Here is a 13909-nt window from a genome sequence, read left to right on the forward strand (position 1 = left end):
CTTTTCAAAGATGCCAGAATTCCCTTAGGGGTGTGCACCTGGTAACTGTGGGGACAGGCTTCCCATCGGAATGATATCATCTTCACAGCTCACGCCAGACCCCAGTCTGAGGAAGATATGATTTAATCCACTTTGTCTAAAAAGGAAGAGCTGAAAACCATGCCCATGAGCCGTGTAATCCTCTTAAATATAAAAAACTCACTACCCAAGGAGCATCTTCAAAGGCCAGTGAAGTTGCAGGGGACGGGGCTCTGGCAAGAAAGCACAGTGGGTGGCACTTTGTTGTTCCCATGGGGCTGCCACAGACATAATTTCACACCACCCTGGCATGGAGGCAGTGGTGCTTGTCCACCCCGAGCACCTGGGGCCTGCACCCTCAGCATCCGCTAAACTCCCATGTGGAGAGCATGACTTTGGGAGGAGAGCAGAACACCGTGTTCAGGAAGTATCCAATCAGTGGCCACCAGGATTCAGTGGTGCCACCCTCTGCAAAACCGCCAACCAATGAGGAAGCCCCAATGTGTTCAGGGAAACACCCACACAGGGCCCCGGGGATCCCCTCCACCAAGCCCCAGCCAATGGGGAGGCTGTTAGGCTTGGGCCCATGGCCTTGGGGTTTTGTCTCTCCTCTGCTGCTCCGGAGGCACAGTTGCTTCTCAGATGGGTGGGCAGCAGGAGACCCGTGTTGAGTCACAGATGTCTGCAGATCTGATAGGTGGAATGGTCCTGAGGGTGGTTCCTCTCAGGGCTTGGGGCCAGGTCAACAACCTCAGGCTGGTTCCCTCCAGAGAGGCAGAGGCAGAGGCAGCCAGCCAAACCAACCCAAATTATCACAACTACCACTTACAGTGTATCTGACTCCAGGCACTAAGTACTCTGCCTATATTAACTCGTGTAATCCTCACAACACCTAGCATTGGTTTTATTCTTCCCGTTTCACAGATGAGGAAACTGAGGCTTAGTGAAGAAATTTCCCAAAGGCACCCAGCAGACGGGGTGGGACCAAGGGCTTCCTGTAAAGAGTCTGCTTATAGAAAGTCGGAGGGTGCTGCCAGGGCATTGCCTGGGTTTATTTCACACCTGGGGTTTTCATACCTGCAAGCACTATCACCCAAGATTCCACAAAACGCACTGTGTTCCATGCCCTTGGGGCAACGCGCAGCCTGGCATGGCTCCGTCACACAGTCTGGGTCCCCTGGTCCAGGCCTTCTGGAGGCCTCTCTCTGGTTATGGGGCTGAGTCTGGAAAGTGCCTGTGCTGTTTGTCAGCTCTTTGCCTCTTCCAGCAGCACAAGGAGTTCGGTTGGGGGATGTGCAGGAAGAAATACGATTCTTCACAAGGCCTATCAGCGCTAGGTATCAGTGGAAACAACCCCCTGGGCTTTGCAGCTTTCAGGAACCAAGGCCTCATGTTTTCTCAAAGGATTACACACCCCTCTTGGTCTATAGTTCTGCTTTAGGCTTCCCACATTTTCTTTGCGTTTTCCTCGCAGAGGAGGAGAAACACTGGATGCCTCCCTTCCAGTCCTGGTGGCTTTTAACCCGCTTGGAAGACAGAGAGAACACATCCTGGAGGGGCCAGGGTCGGTGGGCAGGAGGGGTAGAGGTGGGACGGGGGTGGAGTGGGAGAGGTGGAGGGGACTGATGCAGGGTCCTGGCTGGGTCAGGTGGTCAGTGCACAGTGGCAAGAAAGCACAGTGGGTGGCACTTTGTTGTTCCCATGGGGCTGCCACAGACATAATTTCACACCACCCTGGCATGGAGGCAGTGGTGCTTGTCCACCCCGAGCACCTGGGGCCTGCACCCTCAGCATCCGCTAAACTCCCATGTGGAGAGCATGACTTTGGGAGGAGAGCAGAACACCGTGTTCAGGAAGTATCCAATCAGTGGCCACCAGGATTCAGTGGTGCCACCCTCTGCAAAACCGCCAACCAATGAGGAAGCCCCAATGTGTTCAGGGAAACACCCACAGCACTGCACCCCAGCACGCAGGGACAGTGAGTGAAGGCACCTGAGAGAGGAGGGGTTGGGGTGCAGGAGAGTGAAACTGAAGATGAGAGAGTGAGGCAGGTGGGTGGGCAGGAGCCAGGTGGAGCAGGAGTTGTGGGAATCAGCGGGCTCCCGGTGGAAAAGAAGCAATAGGGGGCAAAAGTTTGGCTAGAGGCGACAGGGGCAAGTGCAGTTAGCTGGCTGGGCCCATGAATTCATCAGAGTTAAGAGGGAGACAGGCCAATCCAATCGGTCACTCCTCTGAGGCATATTACACAAGTTAAACTAAAAACCTTACAGGATTCGAAACAAACTTTTGCACATGCTGGCCTCCACTTTCCTTTCCGGCCTCACCTCCACCAGTTCCCTTTTTTGTGCCCCTTCCCTCCCAGCCAGAAATGAGTGTTCCCGCACATGCGCACTCCTCTCCCTTGGCGGACGAAGTGCCACTGTCTGCCTGTGGAAATCCTGCTCCTCTGACCCGAAGAGATCCGGCCAGGAAGGTATTGGAAACATAGTTATCAAATATGTAAGTTAAAATAATAATAAGGCATCACAGATACCTATGAAATCAGCAGATGGAAAAACCAAACACACACACACACACACACACACATACATCTACTGCTGGTGACACTGTAAATGGGTCCAATATTTTGGGGGAACCATGGAGCAATATATTTCAGGGAAGGGAAAAATGTTCTTGCCCTTTCACCCCCATCAATCTTATTTCTCGGAGCTAACAAAAGGCTATTGAAGAAGAAATAAGCTACATGCATAAAGACATCCCTTACATTGTAATTTTTAACTTTGAAAAAACTGGAAATAACCCATTTATCACACAACAGGGTACTGTAAAGGAAATTACATTCACTAACAGAAGGAAATTATGATGAAAAGTATTTAGCAAAAGGAAATGCTTTAATGCTTAGGAGAGCACAGAATTATATTATGGTTATACTATAAAAATATAAATGTATGAATAAGGATGCTAAGAGAACACGGAGAAAGAAAAATCAGTACTTATTAGGGTATTATTTTTATTAGAATGTTGATGATGTAATAAACATCCCCTATAGTAAATGCTACCCTTCCTTCAAAACCCCCCGATTCACCTCATTCTAATTGGTTTGTGGTCCTTATTGCATTATGCTTTGAATGTAATTATTGTAGTGTACTACTTTAAGTCCCCTCTGGACCACGAAACTCTTCAAAAGCAAGGACTCTGTTTTATTTTTCTTTGTCTCATCTTAGGGCTGGAATTTGACTGGCACATAGCAAATGGTCAATAAATATTTATTCTACCGCTAAGGATTATATTATGCTTAAAAATAAAACTCAATAAATTACTCTCCCTATTCTCTTGTCTTTGCAAAAAGCACTCAGGTAAATAGGAAACTATGTTATTTTCACAAAGTATCCCAGATACCTATGAAATCAGCAGATTGAAAAAAAACCACAAAAAACAACAACAGGTACATCTACTGCTGGTGACATTGTAAATGGGCCCAATATTTGGGGGGGAGGAGGGGAAGGGAAATTCATGTTTTAAAAGCACCTTACAGCCTCCTGCTGAAGCCGGCACTTCTTTGTGTGAGGGGGTAGGGGAGCCTGCGGTGGAGGGAGGTGAGGGTGGGAGGGCTAGGGGTGGCGGGCTCTGGCCAGCACCAATGTGGTCTCTGGACAACTGGCGATGTGCTCAGTCCATGCACGAGTTCTCAGCCAAGGGCATGGGACAGCTCATGGCTAACCCAGACAAGCACCAGTGCTTCGTGTGATTGTCACCGAGGTGCCTCGTGGCTTCCCAATGAGGTAAAGCGGCCGTGAAGTACACTCAGCTGGCCCACCTGCACGCGGATATGCTGAGCGCCGTTTGTGGATCTTGGCTTTCCCTCGCAACCAGGCAGGAGTCCAGGATTAATGACAAGATCAAAGGGTTCACTGCTGTCTATATTGTCCAACTCAATGTGTATGGCAAGATCTGTGCGGACGGGGATGACCCCCACCCACGTGGAAGTGGATGGAAGTCCAGCTCCAGGGGAGGGGCACCATCGAAGGGCACTTCAACAAGTCTCTTACTGACAAGAGAAGCTGCGTGGTGAGGTGGCACGGTTCCAGGGAGAAGGACCTGCCCTGCTTCCTCTACTCCACAGTGTGCACCCCAATCGGAGCCCAGCATCTGTGCCCCTGGGAGCCTTCCACTGGCACCCATGACAGTCTGTCTGAACCCCAGCCCGCTGGGGGGGCAGACTTGAGGACTTCATGTGTACCCCTGGGCCTGGCCTGGCTCACAGCTCCCAACCCCACCCCTGGCTGCCTTGTGGGAATACAAATTGAGGGATGGGGGCGGGGGTGGGGGGGTTAGCAACCTGGAGATAAACATAGATAGAGCAATGCAGGCAATACTTGGAGATCTCCTGAGGCTCCCGGGAAGTACTCATCTCTGCCTCTTAAGACAACAAGATGTTTACAGATTGGGGCCCTTGCCATGCCTCCTGGGGGCCCTGAAGCTGCCGTGCCTAATCAGTCTGTCTGGTGTGAGCCTAAGCATCCGGCTGGTGAGGGGACGGGAAATGTGATCACATGGCAGAAGCTCATCCCTCTCAAACAGAATAACGGGACTTTGTCGAGAAACTATTTCTAAGTTTTACTGAGTGTCAGTCACGCTATGCACATCACCTAAAGCTTCTATTTTACAGATAAAAACTTCCAGTTCAGAGCTATTATATGACCCACCCAAAGTCAAATAGCTTGTGAGTGCCGGGTCAGGAGCCCATAGCAGCAGGACCTTGCTTAGCATGCCTTGCAACTCATTCTAAACACCCATACGTGAACTGTTTGTCCGGGATGATAAAATCATCCTTTTCCTTCTTTCTTTTTCTAATTTTCAGAAGGTCAGTTAAGGTTTTATCCAGGATCATGGTGAGGGAGCAGGTAAATTCTTGCATATACCAATGTCTCCTTTCAGGCAGCCTGTAACTCAGACTTTTTACAACTAGCTTATACACTTTTTTCAGCCTGATTTTACTCCATGCTTTTTGAGTCACTGTGGTCATCAGTCATTTTCTCCTTAAGAAAATCACAGTGCCGTTTCCTGATACTTGAGCATATCAATTATTCCTAGGACATGTTTTCTCTAACTGAATACATATTGAGGATAAGGTTTGTACCACAATATATACATTTTAAAGAAAAGTAGTTGCTTAGACCTTAAAGGCAATTGCTTTCTTTGGACCATAGAGCGTACAATGGGCTTTGAAGGGGATAAATAGCAGACAGCCTGAGAATTTGCAATAGCAATATTAGGCACATAAAACTCGCATACATGAAAAATACATGCTGCCTCTCCCAGTTCCTAATCCGTGTGTGAGAAGTATGCATATGAAAGCACTTTCATTATGAGATATGTCCAGTCTACACAAAGGATAGAAAATAATATCAAATAGCCGTACGCCACCATCTAACCAGAGAAAGAGTATTGTAAATGCAATGAAAGCCCCTCCCAACCACATTCTCCTCCCTCCCTCCCTCCCCAGAGGGAACCTCTGTCCCTAATTGGAGTTGATCGCTCCTGTGAATGTCCATATTGAACATATAACTTTGCAGCTTTACAATTTTCTGTAAAGTGAACCATCTGCAGGCACCTACAATCTGCTCTCTTTGCTCAACGTTAGGTTTTGGAGGTTTATTGATGTTGGCGTAGGTGGTAAAACTCTGGACTCTGCTCTTGGAAAGGTGAGATACTCACCTCACGAGAGTCGAGTACGGGAACTGGGCTCACTCAGGGGGAGAGTGGAACTTTATGTCCCATTTCACACTCAGACCACGCAGAAAGTCACCTGCCCTGCTTACCTCTCCCTCCTCCCTCCTCCCAGTGCAGGTACATTACATCTATGTACACAGATGGCCCCACTGTAACATGATGCCTTAGACTACAAAGCAGAAGTCAGAGTCTATGCTGTGTGTCTCAGTGTTATCCCATAGAAATGTAGTGTGAGCCACACATCACTTGAAATGTTCTAGCAGTCATATCTTAAAAAGTAAAAAGAAATGGGTAATTTTAAAAACACACTTTAACCTAATATATCTAAAATAGTATCCTTTCAATATATAATCTATTACTGAATAGTTTCCCCCACATTTTTTTCAGAGCAAGTATTCAAAATCTGATGTGTACTTCACAGTTATAGCATGCCTTAGTTTGCACTGGCCATGATTCAAGAGCTCGGCAGCCACGTGTGGCTAGTAGCTACTGTATTAGACAGCACAGACGTACCTTTATAATGTGGCCTGCAGACACACACTGAGAAGTCCTTGGTGTGTCAGCAATCACATCAGTGAGCGAACCCTGCGGAGGTGCCTGTACCCGCCGTGAGCTAGAGGAAGAGCCTCTGCGCAGGGTCTCTGGGCTCCAGGCTGGAGGAGGGGGTGGGGGCTGGCGGGAGGCTCAGCACTGTAACCCCCTTCCATCATCTCAGGAAGGTCCCTGGGCCTCCTAGCCTTCTGGGGCCCCAGTTTCCCTCTGCATAAAATGCGGGGGTACACTGGAGTTGTTCAAAACGGGCCCTTGTGGCGTTGCTGATCCCGAGCTTTCCCCCTCCCCTGGCCAGTCTCCCCTGAGGAAGGACAGTGCTGGTCCTCGGCCGAAGGCATGGCTGCTGTTTGTCCTCCCGACACACAGCACAGCGGGCCTCTCCTTAGACACAGACTCCTGGTGTTCCATGGAGCCTAAGCGGCCCCCTTCGTTCCTTTAGGAGAACCAGATTCCTCCCCGGGCCAGCCTGGCACCACAGACGTCCACAGTTGGAAAGAACCACAGACCAACTCCCCTGGGTGGCATGGTCCAGGCGGCGCTTTATTTAGATGAATGTTCACAGAGATGCTACAGTTCTGTCTGGGCATGTGATTATACGGTGCGGATGCCCTTGTGGTCTTACGGGAAGGCAAGGGCACTGACTGCAAATCCCAGCTCACACCGAATGTACTGTGCCCTGCCTCGGTTTCCCTTTCTCTCAGGTTGGCGGTACCACTGTTACGTAAGGGATGACGGTTCTGTCCCAGTCCCCACATCCCCTTTTAAAGAAGCACGGGCCTTTACTCTAAATGCAACATAAACCCAAGTTTCGAAGTACCTCTGGGCTGAAAGCAGCTCTGAAGTCAGGAGGGATCCCAGGCTCCATCTTCCCTTCTTCTTGAAGATCAGTGGTAGCCAGGACCAGCCTGCGAGGGCTGAGGACAAGGACGATAAATGGTAGCTTTTATTTCACTCATCAAGACATCACTGAGAGAGAGGCCGGTGAGTGAATCCCTGGGCAGAAAAGATAGCTCTTGGCTAACATTTTCCATTCCTTTGGAGGCGGGCACCAACGGACCTGCCTCTCAATCACTGCTCCTTAGTCAGGGGGGAGGGAGAGGAAGGCTCTTTCTCATGGGCACCTCCATCAACAGTCAGGAGGGCATCTGAATCCGGGCAGGTTGTCATTGGATGTAAATCTAAAATTAATGCAGCCGGGCTGGTGGGGCTCAGTGGTTGAGCGACAGCCTATGAACCGGGAGGTCACGGTTTGATTTCTGGTCAGGGCGCATGCCCGGGCTGTCAGTGCTATCCCCAGTGTGGGGTGTGCAGGAGGCAGCTGATCAAGGATTCTCTCTCATAGTTGATGTTTCTATCTCTCTCTCCCTTTTTTTCGGAAATCAATAAAGGTATATATTTTAAAAAATAAAGTTAATGCAGTGTTACTTCTGCCTGCATCATCTCTTTAAAGAGACATCATCACTCAAACCTTGCAGGCTCATTCAGAGCTTACCTTTTCTCTGAGAGCTCATCTTCCTAGACTGTCTTTGGTTCCATCCTCTCAGGGTTGTGACATTTAATTTCAAAAGTCACTTAGAATTCAGACTGAGCTCTGCCACCTCTGTCTACACCGCAACCACACTGCCCTACGTGAACAGGCTACTTCCCTATTCTAGGGCACAGCGAGGCCATGTGTGTGCTGCTGGCTGGCCAGGGCCAGAGCTGGAGGGAGGCAGTGGTGACCAAGGAGACCTGGCTGCGGGGCTCTCTCCAGGCCTCCTGTCTATGTAGGCAGCTCCCCAAATTTCAGGACGGAAGCCTCACTCAGTCCAATGCCATCCTATGACTCCTGGGCCCCCTTGGGCTGTGTGGGAAGGCCACGAAGGAGGCAGCCCTGGTGCACGTGGTGAGTGAACATGAAGGTCGTCCACTGCAAACACATCACCCTCACCTACACCAACTACCAGGCAGGCAAGGAGGACTGTGTGCAGGGACTGCTGGGGCCCCTGAAGCATCTCAGACCCTGCTGTGTCAGAACCAGAGGCCAGGCCTTCATTGTGGGCTACCAGTTGTCCTGTGTGGACTACGACCTGTTCAACCTGCTGCCGAATCTCCAGGTCCTGGCCTGGCTGCCTGGACTCCCTCCCCCTGCTCTCGGCCTCCATGGCATGCCGAGAACATGAACATGAACCTCCCCATCAACGGCAACAGGACTCGGTGAGGGCTTGTGGCAGCCTCAGCAGGAGGCTGGGTCTGCCTCCCTCTCTTTCCCCAGGACCAATAACATTTCCAACAGAGAGAAAAAAGTAATTTAGAATTCATCTAAATTTAAAAAGTTGCACACATACTAATCTGTAAAACAAAAAGTTCATGTCCATTCCATCTGAGTCAAGCATCAATCTGCAACCAGTTTTCTGTGTGTTATTTCAAAGCGATTCTATACATAAAAATATATATTTTCAGGCATTAGTAAAAAGGTGTACTGTTTAATTTTAAAGCTATTTTAACTCAAGGTAGAAAGGTAGAAACCCGTGGATTAAAAAAAGCAAGAAAAAAAGAGAGAGAGAGAGAACGAGAAAGGCTTGGGGTATAATTTTTTTAAATGATGTGTTGATGTGTTGAGTTTAAAAATATTTTGATGAGTTTCAAATCATGGAAAACAAGATGCTGTGAATCATGGACTGTCCCAAATAAACTGTCTAGCATGATTATATATTTTTGTGTTCCCTTGGCAAGGACATCTTAATGAGTTTACATAATAACATACAGAGAACAGAAGCCACCAAATACACTGGAGTGAGTAGAGAGAGCCGGGAAGGGGCAGAACGCCGACCGCCTCAAGAACTACCACTTAGAGGTGTCGGGGAGGAAAAGGTGAAAGACTGGAGAGGGAGGTGAGCTCAGCTCTAGGCTAATGCTTTCCTGTAGGATTTTCATTGACAGACGTGACCATGCTCTGCGCTGTCCAACAGAGTCGTCACTGCTGCTACTGCGGAGTTGCAATGTGTCTATATGAAATAGGGGTTGGCTTTTTTTTTTTTTAAATTCCATTTAGTTTTAATTCATTTGAATTTGAACAGCCACCTGGGTGAGTGGTTACCATACTAGGCAGTGCAGATCTGGGGTTCCTGACAGCTTTAGGAGCATCAGTGAGCCCTGAGGAGAATAAAAAGGAGGGAGAGAATACATGAGGGGAAAGAAAAAGTAGAAGAGAAGAGAAGGAAGGGATGGAGAGGAAGAGGGAGAAGAAAGAGGAGCCATCAGGTCTTGCCAGAGGGAAGGAGAAAGGAAGAGAATGAAAAAAAGAAAAAAAAAAGGACCATTATAAGAACTGAGGGAAGGAGATGGGAAGAGAGAAAGACACAGTGGAAAGGCACAGGCAGCTGAGACAGGCACTTATCTTAAGTGGCGAAGAGTGACCTTGGACTTGGAAGGAGTTTCCTACCACCTCTGGCATTTATTTGGGGGGAGGGGGTGTTTCCATGACAGCAGCACTGGGGTGTGATTTGGAGGGCTAACTTCTGGAACAACATCCCACCCACACTGACCTTGTGAGGCCTTCGGACCTTAACTACCTAATCTGTGAAGGGGGCAGGGGTCCACTATCCCAAGGACCCCTCAATTCTAACGTGCAAAATAAACTACTCCCAGGAAGACCCACGGATCTGATATACCACTAGGTGTCACCATGAACCAAAATGAATTTTTATTTTTTATGTAATTTTTTTTAATCCTATGATGTTGATTTCTTCTTTGAATTTATATCTGATCTCCACATTTTTATTTTATTTTAAATTTTATCACTTCGTCACGCCAAAAGCAAAGTGGTGTGCCCGGGGAGCTCACTAAACAGGGATCCTCATTCCAGTTTGGCTTCTTTTTCTTTCCAGTTAAAACTCTGCTAAATGCCACAGACATGATGTGTATGCATGCACACGTGCTCACTCGCCTGCCTGCCAGTCATTGAACACGTACTGTGTGCCGGTCAGGGGCCTCAGGTGTGGCTGTGTAAGTTGTACGCTGAACAACTTCAGGGGAAATCTGCTTACATGGGCCTCAGTGAGGTTGTTCAGCTCAGCAGCTTTGCAAGGCTCTGGTCTGGGCCACGGACCTGCTTTTTCCTTCCTCCCTGTGTTCTCTCTTAAGAGAGATGGTTAGTCTAAAATTTCCTTTGTAATTAAAAATAGCTGTGCCCTGAATACATTTTGAGAGTTATACACACCGCATGTTGCTTTACCTTCCATCCTCATGAGAACTAAACTTTTGTTCCTTTATAGAAAAAATGAATATCCCTCATCTTTATGAATAAAGCAATGTACTAAGCCAGCTGGGAAAAACCAAGTCTTGGCCTTTGCCCTTGAGGAATTCAAGAAGATGTTTAATCACATTTAAGATGCAAAACAATATCCTATGTTTTGCATATCTCAACCTCACCTTTGACTAGAAGAAAAAATAACAGCAATTGAACATGAACCTGTTGACTAGGACCTCTATCTTGGCCTAGCCTGAGTAGGCTCTCTTGGGGTTTTGCTGTGTCACAAACCACTTCAAAACTTAGTGGCTTAAAACAACAAACATTTATTTTTTTCTCATGCTTTTGTGAGTCATGTGGACAGTTATTCTGATCTAGGTTGGTGTGACAGATCTCTAAGGGTCTGTATGTGACTCATGTGGGGTTGTCTGGCCTCACTCACATACCTGGAGATTGACTGGTTGGCCGAGGGGTTCTCAGCTGGGATGGTTTGTCTCTGCTCCATGTGATCTCTCATTCTCTAGCAGAATAATCTGGCTTCACATGGTAGTCTCAGCATGGTGGTCTCAGGGTACCAAAGATCACTGGCTGCAACTTTCTGCTTATGTCATATTTGTTCTTTTCCATTGGTCAAAAAAAGTCACATGGCCAAGACTGGAGTCACTGTGAAAGGTATTACTCAAGGATGTAGGAACAAATTAAGGGTTGTTGCTATAATCATCTACTGAAGTAATTTAATGCTTCCTTATCTCTGCTTTCACCAAAAAGATAACAATACTTTATTTATCGATTGCCTAGGGATTCAAAAAGAAAAAACACCGAAGAAACTGCTTTATGTCATTCAGTAAGAAGGAAGACTATAAACATTAGTATTAATTTTACTTTAGTTTATTCATTTATTTTTGTGTGTGTGTCTCTTCCACAACATAAATAATCTATTCCACTTACTAGAAATTCCTATTAAATATAAAATAAAGTTGAGTGTAAAGTATAATTGAAAAATAAAAATTTTAAAAGTAAAGGTAATATTTTTTAAAAGAAATTTCTATTCGTCTCATAATCTTCACTTATTAATAGGTACATTTCAAGGGCTGTGTGTAGGGATACCCACCTAACCTTCCTAATGCAACTAGGACATTTTCCAGGAGCAGAATCCTAGGAATATCTGGCCATATGCTAGCATCCACCATTGCCCCTGTATGTTAGACTTTGCAGGTACATTTTGTTCTAAATAGTTACACAGAATTGCACAGGTCAAATACCTCTTATTATAACACTCTAAGGGTTTATCAGACCATAAAGAGAATGTCCAGGAGCTTACAGTGTCTGTTCTCATTCCTATTTGCATGTTGCCAAGTATTACTAAAGATCACCACACCCCTGCAAGTTCACATTCAATCCTCCTGAAACCAAGATTAGGCAAGAGTATTACTTCCTTTTCCTATAATTTGTGATCTCTACCATTTAATTAATTAAATAAGCACTTACTGAGCATTTACTGTGTGAAGAACTATTGCAGAGATAGAGATGAGTGAAGCACAATTCCTGCTCTCCTAGAGGTCGCTATCTAATGGGACAGTTAGATAACTAACAACAAACTATAAGGCAAACCTCACAAGTCAGTGCTATGGGGAACTTTGGGGAAGGAACGATTTACACCAATGGGATGAACTCAAGAGGACCTCTTGATGTTGATGACATTAGTTCTGAGCCTTGAAGAATGAGTAGAATTTCTCAGCGTGGAGAAAGGTGAGAGAATACTATGGAGAGGGAACTCTATAATAAATAGGAAAAGTTTAAAGTACATTACATGCGCTGGAGAAGATCACCCAGAGAGATTTGTGGGCTATGTTTTAGTTAAAGGAAAAGGAGGTGAGGTCAGCTTGTTAAGTCCCTGAATTTCTTATTAAAGAGTTTATATGCACTAGCCAGGTAGCTCAGTTGGTTGGAGGATTGTCTTGTGCACATAAGGGACATAGATTCAATCTCTGGTCGGGGCAAATGGAGGAGACAACGGATTGATGCTTCTCTCTTACATCGATGCTCCTTTCTCTCTCCTTCTCCTTCTCCCTTCCGCTCTTTCTAGAACCAAAGAAAAACATATCCTCGGGTAAGGAGTAAAAGAAATAAAAATAAAGAGGCTATACTGAGGGCCTCCAAGAGTCTATGATTAAAGTATTCTTGTGATTATAATTATTTTAGAAATGTCACTCTGTCCTCTGGATCCTGACAAAATGGCAACCCATTTTAAGCTACTGGCTGTCTCACAGCCCTGTGAGTGTTCAGAAATGAGGCAGCTGGTAGGTCTGGGTATCCAATATAATAACTGTGAGAAGCTTCTAAAGGAACAGCAAAGTGTTGGGTCCCAGCAAAGGGTTTGGGTGCATGTGACTACAGTCAATAGGGTGAAGAGGAAAGGTGCCAGAGTAAGAGAAAATTTTATCTGGGGCTCTTTTCTCCCCCACATTTTCATGGACAGATTACAGTTTAGAGTGGAGTTAGAGTAAAACAGAATCACCATTCCTACATCGGCAGGAAACAGAGCTTCTGGCTACATTAGGGCAGGCTTCACCCCTGGTGATGGGAAAGAGATAGCAGGTGCAGATAGATTCACATTTCCTCTAAAAACAGAAATGCCCTACTCAACAGAGTACTGGAGGTTATGGCCAATGTGATAATACAGAAAAAGGAAATAATAGGTATAAGTATTTGAAAGGAAGTGACAACAAAACTGACATTATTTACATATGGTTATATACATAATCTGATTATATACATAGAGCACCTCACAGAATTAATAGAAAAACCTTTAGAATGGTTTTTCTATTAATTCTGTGAGGTGCTCTATGTATATAATCAATTTATGGTTGTCAAGGCTGTCAGGAATAAGATGCACTTACAAAAAATAGCATTCTTGTACTTCAGCAATATTCAATCAGAAAATATAATAGACAATAAGATGTTTCAAAAGAGCAACAAAACTACAAAGTACCTAAAAATTAACAAGAAGTTCAAAATAAAGTTTTGGAGAAAAATGTAAAACTATTATAAGATATAATATGAATTGAGTTGAATTGGCAAAAGATATGCCATATTGGTGGACAAGACTCCTTAATATGTAAAGATATCTATCCTCCCCAAAGTTAATATAAAAATTCAAGGAAATTTCAATACACACCCAACAATTTTTTTGATGGAATGAAAAGATGTCTTCAGAAATTTATATGAAAGAGGTAGGGGAGAGGGAATTAGATAAAGGTGGTCAGAAAGTACAAATGTCCACTTAGAAGATAAATAACTTCTGGGGATGTAATGTACAAGATAGTGACTTATAGCTAACACTGATATATGGTATATATGAAAGCTGTTAAGAGA

At 45.8% G+C, this 13909-nt stretch overlaps 1 pseudogene; it reads left to right on the top strand.

The window, feature by feature from the left end:
- The first annotated feature begins 1836 nt into the window (after positions 1-1836).
- Positions 1837-10187, top strand: LOC118709500 (annotated as a pseudogene).
- Positions 10188-13909: the final 3722 nt, after the last annotated feature.

Source organism: Pipistrellus kuhlii, unplaced genomic scaffold (genome assembly GCF_014108245.1).
Source record: "Pipistrellus kuhlii isolate mPipKuh1 unplaced genomic scaffold, mPipKuh1.p scaffold_m20_p_1, whole genome shotgun sequence".
Classification (NCBI taxonomy): Eukaryota; Metazoa; Chordata; class Mammalia; order Chiroptera; family Vespertilionidae; genus Pipistrellus; species Pipistrellus kuhlii.